The following is a 7,013-nucleotide window of genomic DNA, read 5'->3' as shown; positions in this document are numbered from 1 at the left end:
CCGTGTGTGTGTGTGTGTGTGTGTGTGTGTGTATGTGTGTGTGTGTGTGTGAGTGTGTGTGTGTGTTAAAGACAGAGTATGAAAGGTTAGAGTTGGAGTTAGTGAGTGAGTGAGTGAATGTGTGTGTGTAAAGGACAAAGTATGGAGGGTGGGATTGAAGTTTAGTGAGTGTTTGAAGGAGTGTGTGTGTGTGTGTGTGTGTGTGTGTGTGTGTGTGTGTGTGTGTGTGTGTGTGTGTGTGTGTGCACGCGCTGCCCCCAATGTGAATAGCAATAGACGCCCAAAGATGACCCCATTTGACCCCATTTCATCCCTTTCTACCTTGTAACTGTTGACTGCACCACAACAAAATGAGTTTCATCAGTAACTTCAGGCTCTTGTTCTGCTTCCCACTGAATGTCAAAGGAACATTTTCATTTTATTCTTTCTTTTTTATGCCTTGTTTTGTGCTTTTTTGTTTGCACTCTTTCCCTGAACTGTTTCAGTGACGTGTATTTGATGTAACTGTATGTCTCACCTCTTCAGTTATGTGTTTTAACGTAAATTAGGCACAATTTTGTTATTTTCCCCTCATGCATTAGACGGCATTGAAAAGTAAAAGAGTGAGTATGAACGCACACCGCCACCTAGTGACAGAAAGAGTTTATTACATGCTTTAATATGGAAAGTTTGACTGACAGGGGGAATCTGCATATAATAATTTCACCAAACATATTCACTTTTATTGACATGTATTCCCTTGTTTTTGTCCTCTACACCTCTGGTCTTATTTCTCAATGATTAGTTTAACTTCAAAAGTCCTGAAGGTTGTTATTTACCTTATATTGTGTGTTCTTCCTTTTGTAGCCAGTGTCTCTTGTTGTTTATTTATAGAAAACACACTTTCCCGAGGTAGAACATGTAAAAAAACATACAGCAACTGGAACAGTATTGCTTATTACAGTGAACTTTTATTAGACATGCGGAATGTATGTAGGCTATATTGGTCTTGGACTATTTTTATCATTGGAAATAAATTTACTAATTTGTGTTTCTTTGTGTTTACGTGCTTCAATCAGAGTGAAGATGTATTATTCTGCCTCACATCAAACCTAACGCACAATTCAGTGGGCCTAAAAATGGCTTCCTACACCATTCAGCAAAGATTGTATATGTTTGGTAAGATGAATCACTCTGTCAATCCCACAGTCAAACACTTATTTAGCTTTTCCAATCTGGACTGGACACTTGGTTAGTTTTTTTTGCTGCAAAAAAAGACAAAGAGGGTACAAAACCAAGAGTCATGACAGGAATTTGAAATGTTTTGCGAATATTTGTAGTCCAGGTTGCAGTTTGGAAGTTCATGATACGTTTCAATCGCTCCTTTATTCACTATCCATACATAGGAAACTCAACAATTAATAGTTTATTCTACCCATATGCTAGGTTTGTATGTGTAATCATGTTTTGACAACTGACTTAACAGCACAGCTCATATCGACCTGACTCATGAATATGTATAAGACTTATCAGCACAAGGAAGAGAGTCAGACTGAAGAGAATCAAACCCACTTCAGTTGCGATCACACCTACAGTTTTTGTTTTCTTTGGTCCAAACCACAGTGGAAAAGATGACTTTGTTAAATTTTTGTATTTGGTTTGTTTAGGTTCACACTGACCAATTACAAGTGAACCAGGGCTTGTAAACAAAAGTCACATGACTCAGCTGACAAGCAGCTCGTTTATTGGACAGTAACCTGTCATCCTGTAACTATATCTCAGCATGATGGAGCTGAATATGAGCATCAGTCCAGACTGCAGTTTGTTCTGCTAGGCTTTCCAAGCATGAGGAACCGCATCCGTCTCCTTCTACCCATAATCCCTTGTGTTTTGGGGTGGTTTTTGGTTCAGATGATGTTCTCACTCCTAATGAGCCACACTGCATTTTGCTTGGAAGAGGGCTGAGTCCCACATTTCCAGGTGCCTTTATTTCAAATAAACCAGTCAGCATCATCAAATTGTAAATGTTGCTTCTAGTCACCGGTGGAACAGATGATGTCAAACCAGTCCACCTGAATCCTTTGCACTGACAAAGTATATACAGCAACAAAAAAAGGCAGCCAAAAAGAATGAAACAGCACAAACGGTTTATTTTGATTTGACAAGCAGAAGCTTGTTCCTCATTACATAGCTAATTCTCACACAACCGCTGTCGAATCAACACAACAGGATTTTCAACTTTTTTTTTTTTTTTTGGAGAACTGCGCTGTGGTGTTCGTCTTGTTGTTCTACATAAACCACTTCCATCACACAAAACACTGTTAACACCAAGTAGCCACAGTTTTACAAGGCGTCGACGCGGCGGGTTTCAGGGTGAGATGTCCGACGCTCGGTGACGATGTGAACTCCGCTAGATTTACGTTAACGTTAAAGTGTGAGCAACGTGAACATTCAGTGAGAACAGGTGAGTTCTGAACATGTAACTGGCTCAGAGTCGTATAAAATACACTCAGGTGCAGTGAAACTTGTTTCAAACTGTCTGCTAAGAATAAAACAATATCAGCAAACTAAAGATCGACATTCTCACACACACACACACACACACACACACACACACACACACACACACACACACACACACACACACACACACACACACACAGCTTTTGATATTTCCTCCTGTCAGAGTCTTGTGTCACTTAAACCAGGGATGACGACTTGTTGTGCTTCTGTCAAACAAATTTGATAGGAATGGATTGAAGGAAAAAAGTTTCCTGTGGAGACCAGAGTACACTGATGCTTTAAGCTCCAATTTCCATTTAAAAAGTCTGCAGTTGAAATTTTGTAATATTTACAGTGTATTCTCTATATTTTATAGGTATTTAAGAACGACTTTAATATTATTTGTACCCAAAATGGATACACAGCGATTTGGGCAATTCAACTGAGAAACAAAGAAAAAAATGTTAGTCATCCCTGGCGTAAATGAGAAAATGAACTCGACCGACACACAGCTCTATCAGTTTTACGTGAATTAAAAACCTCTGACAGATGAAGTAATGACACCCGTCATGAAGCAATAAAAAGGATTTGCACAAAATGAATAAAAACAGAAATGCAGGACCACCTCATCAAGTTATAAAGGCTAATAAAACGCTGCAAACACTATAAAGCCAAATGGGCTACTTTCTTCATATATTACAATTTATATGATACAAATGTTATGGTTTTAAAGAAAAGGTAACACTTTGCGTTGCCTTATTCCACTGTATTAACGTGTATTCACTGTGGGAAAGTATTGTAACTACATAGTAATACTTTGTTTAATGAAAATCTCCATGTATTTAGTCTTAGATGTGATAATGTAGCTTGAATATTTTTGAGCCACCAACAAAATTTTGCCAATACTGCTCCAAAATCTGAATTTATCACAATTAACATTACATTTCTTTAAGTTTTACACATTGTTACTGTGTTACGAACACCTTTCTATAGGTTAAAACACAGGTTAATATACTGGAATAAGGCTGTAATAAAGTGTTCCCAAAATATATATACAGAAATTGTGGATATCCACAAAAAATGTGCACTTTTCTTTACACACACTGCAGGGAGAAATGTTCGTCATGTCAGTGTAATCGTTTCAATGATTCAACTTTTTTGTTACAAATCTGCGAAACACACCACAAGTCTACCGCTAGATTCAGACAGAAGCGCTCACTTTGCAATAAACTGTGCTTGTTTGTCGAGGTTTGTGCCGCTGTACTGACTTCTGAAAAATACACAGACAGTACGGCAAAGTACAACAGCGATACTACGGTTGTACTACGGTCGTCCGGGCGACGGAGCCGGGACGCGAGTCTCGTTTTGATGACACGTACGAGTACGAATCAACGTGTTTTCAGACATCGAGTTGTATCACAGACAGACGGACGGACAGAGACATTGTTCCGGTGACGCAGCATCAGGTCACATCCTCTCTAACACACACAAACACGTTACGACATCATCTCCCATTCACTTCTATGCAGTTTGTATTTTTGGCCGACGGTATTTAGTGGCAGTGGGCAAGCAAGCAGGTTACAGCTATTGCATCACGACACTCCTAAGAGATTTCACTTGTTTTTAAAGTACCATAACAAATATGACACTGATATAATCCCTGTAACAGTGTTTCAACACTAATGACTAAAGGGCACTGCGAAAAAACTGGAAAAAAACAAAACAGTTTAACAATCACGTTTTGTATTGTTACAGCAGTAGGGCTGGGCATCCCAGGACATGTTTTCATACCAGTTTCCCATATTTCAAATTCAGTACCGGCTCTTGAATGCTTCTCTTATATTGATCCCTTTGTTGCTTAATGAAAACAGGTTTCATTATACGATGAATTATTTTCTGTGCAACTTGTGTACAAGCCGTCTGACAGAATCAGACCAGGCTCATTTGATTCCCTACAAATTCCCTACAAATTCCCTACAAATGCCCTTAAACGAGAACAAAACTTACATTTCAATACTTTTTCATACTTTAAAAAAGGACTACACCGGCTTTTTTGGGAGTTTGGCCCATTGGTCTCCTTACCCACTATGTGATGTGATGAAGATTGGCACCAAAATAATTCTCTCCAGTAGTCTCCAGTAGAAAGCTCTATCCGGTGTGCATGCTAACACTTTAGCATACAGTATGTCAAGTAATCGCAGGCTACTAGCTTTATCCAAAGTATGGAAATAAACCTTTTAGTAATCCAAAGTTGGAATTGGTTTTCATTCTATGGTCTGTAGATTCACAACTTCTGAAAACAAAATATAAGTCTTCATCATTCGTGAAGTCTGTTATGAATCAACAACGCAAAACACTTTAGCTGCCCGGCTAGCTTCTCTCACTCCCTCATCTTCTGCCATTGAAAGTGGATCCAAACAGTTACTTATTTTTTGTCAAATTTTATGTCTATTCTACCAATCCCCTAAACACGCCTGACAAGTTTGCATGTCATTAAAAGTAACTAACCATCCAGCCTTAGAGCTGCTAGAAGTTTTGTTCTGCTCACTTTTAGGATAACGCTAATCACCTATTGTATGCTAAAGCGTTAGCATGTGCACCAGACAGAGCGATCTACCTGACTCACAGAGATGATTTTGCTGCCCATCTTTTCGTCACATCTTGAGTAAGGTGACCAATGGGCCAAACTCCCCCCAAAAAGTCGGTGTAGTCCTTTAAATTCGATACCAATACCAACAACCGGTATGGTTACTTTTCGGTACCCAGCCCCACCTAACAGACACGTCAACACGTCTCGCTCTCTGACACTAAGGATTTCATTTACACACACACACACACAATGTGGTTATTGAAACACTGAAATCACACTCGCCCCCCGGCACACGGGTCTTTTAGATGGCACAATGCAGAGTCCTACATTTCCACACATATAGAAGACTGTCATCAGTATATTGTCTGTCAACAGGGCAGGAAATTGACCTCTGGTACATCTCAAAATACACCGGCCATTTTCTCTTTTTTTACCAGCCAACTAGGTTTTTGCGATAGAAATCCTGGTGGGTTTCCTGCCAAAGTGTCTGGTTGACTGGACAAACTTAACAAACTACAGCCAAAATTTACCAGCAGTTGGTTGTTGGCTGGTGGGAATTTTCCCACCCTGTCTATGAAGATTGTGTCAACTATGTACAAGAGCTGCAAAGGCGTTTTTTTCTACAACAGCAACAAAAAGAAATTGTAACAGCTATTGGTATTTTTTTTTTAAAAAGGTGCATTACTGGATCACAGAGACTCCCTCTATCTGAACACTGAGCAGCACTGAGCGGTGGAAACAAGAGGAGAGTTTCATTCCAAAATGAGATTATCCCTCATCTGAAAAGGTGACACCATGATGGCTGGCTTTAAACTCACTATGCAATATTACTGGAGTTATTAGCTATCTTATGAGCTTTGAAGATTAATTTTATGAGGATAGGATTATGTGTATTTTAAATATTAAGCTATGAATTTCAGGCAGAAACGTTATCTAAAACCATAGCATTTTGGAATTAAACTCTTAAAAGGAAAAACCCACCCTAGAACACTTTAACACTGTTGGAAAACAGCAACTGGTGATGTTCCTTGTATTTCTGGGTCCAATTTGTTGTATATTTTTCTTATTCCCGTGGATAACTGGCCAAACGTAGACGATGACGTTGATATATTTTCGGGGGAATTTTCTCCTCAAGCAGAAAATGTTTCAGGATGTAAAACATCAGCGGTAAACGTCTTTGGTGTCAGTCCCTCAGAATCAAAGAGCGAGGGCTTCTTTCTAGAGCCGCCATTTTGCACCAAGAGACGTTCAACAATCACACAGGGAGAAATCCATCGGAGAAGAAGAAGAGAGACCAATTTCTCCACCCACAGGAGCAGGAGATGGACCAGAATGCAATGCAGCACAACATGTTTCATTTTGAGTAAAGGATGCGGCGGCGATCATAGGCATCTCTTTGAGCAAAATGGCATCAAAGCAACAAGTTCACGCCTGTTCTCTGTGGGTTGTCTAAAGGCATTCTGGGAAATGTCAGAAATCACTAACTGAAGTAGAAGTAGACGAGGCAGGTTGAGGGAAAGTGGGTAAAATTACCAAACTGCATCACAAAATGACTCCTGAAATGCATTGAACATCATAAACTGATAATATAAAACAGTGTAAGAGCATCTGAAGGTGGATTTTTCCTTTAAAGCGAAGGCCTGTCGAAACATGACTCTGCTATGGATGGCACAGGTTAGTCTGGCTCTGTTATTGGTTAGATCGGCGTCAAGCAGATACAGTATGTGCAGCACTTCAGTTGTGTTCAGCTTTTTTTTTGGGGGGGGGGAAAGGAGAACGGCCCCCCAAGTCGTCTCTTAACTCGTCCCTGTGCTCTTGTCATCAGCAGCAAATTCATAAAAACTAAATGGGAGAAAAAATTAATAATATAAACACGCTCAGTACAAAAGCAAAAAAGGCGTCTTTCACATTGTGGTACACCGCCGTTTTTTTTTTGGGGGGG

Source organism: Centroberyx affinis, unplaced genomic scaffold (assembly GCF_046629955.1).
Source record: "Centroberyx affinis isolate AG114_WGS23_722 - 3 ecotype Tasmania unplaced genomic scaffold, CSIRO-AGI_Caff_v1 ptg001077l_1, whole genome shotgun sequence".
Lineage (NCBI taxonomy): Eukaryota > Metazoa > Chordata > Actinopteri > Beryciformes > Berycidae > Centroberyx > Centroberyx affinis.
This window is presented reverse-complemented; position numbering follows the sequence as displayed.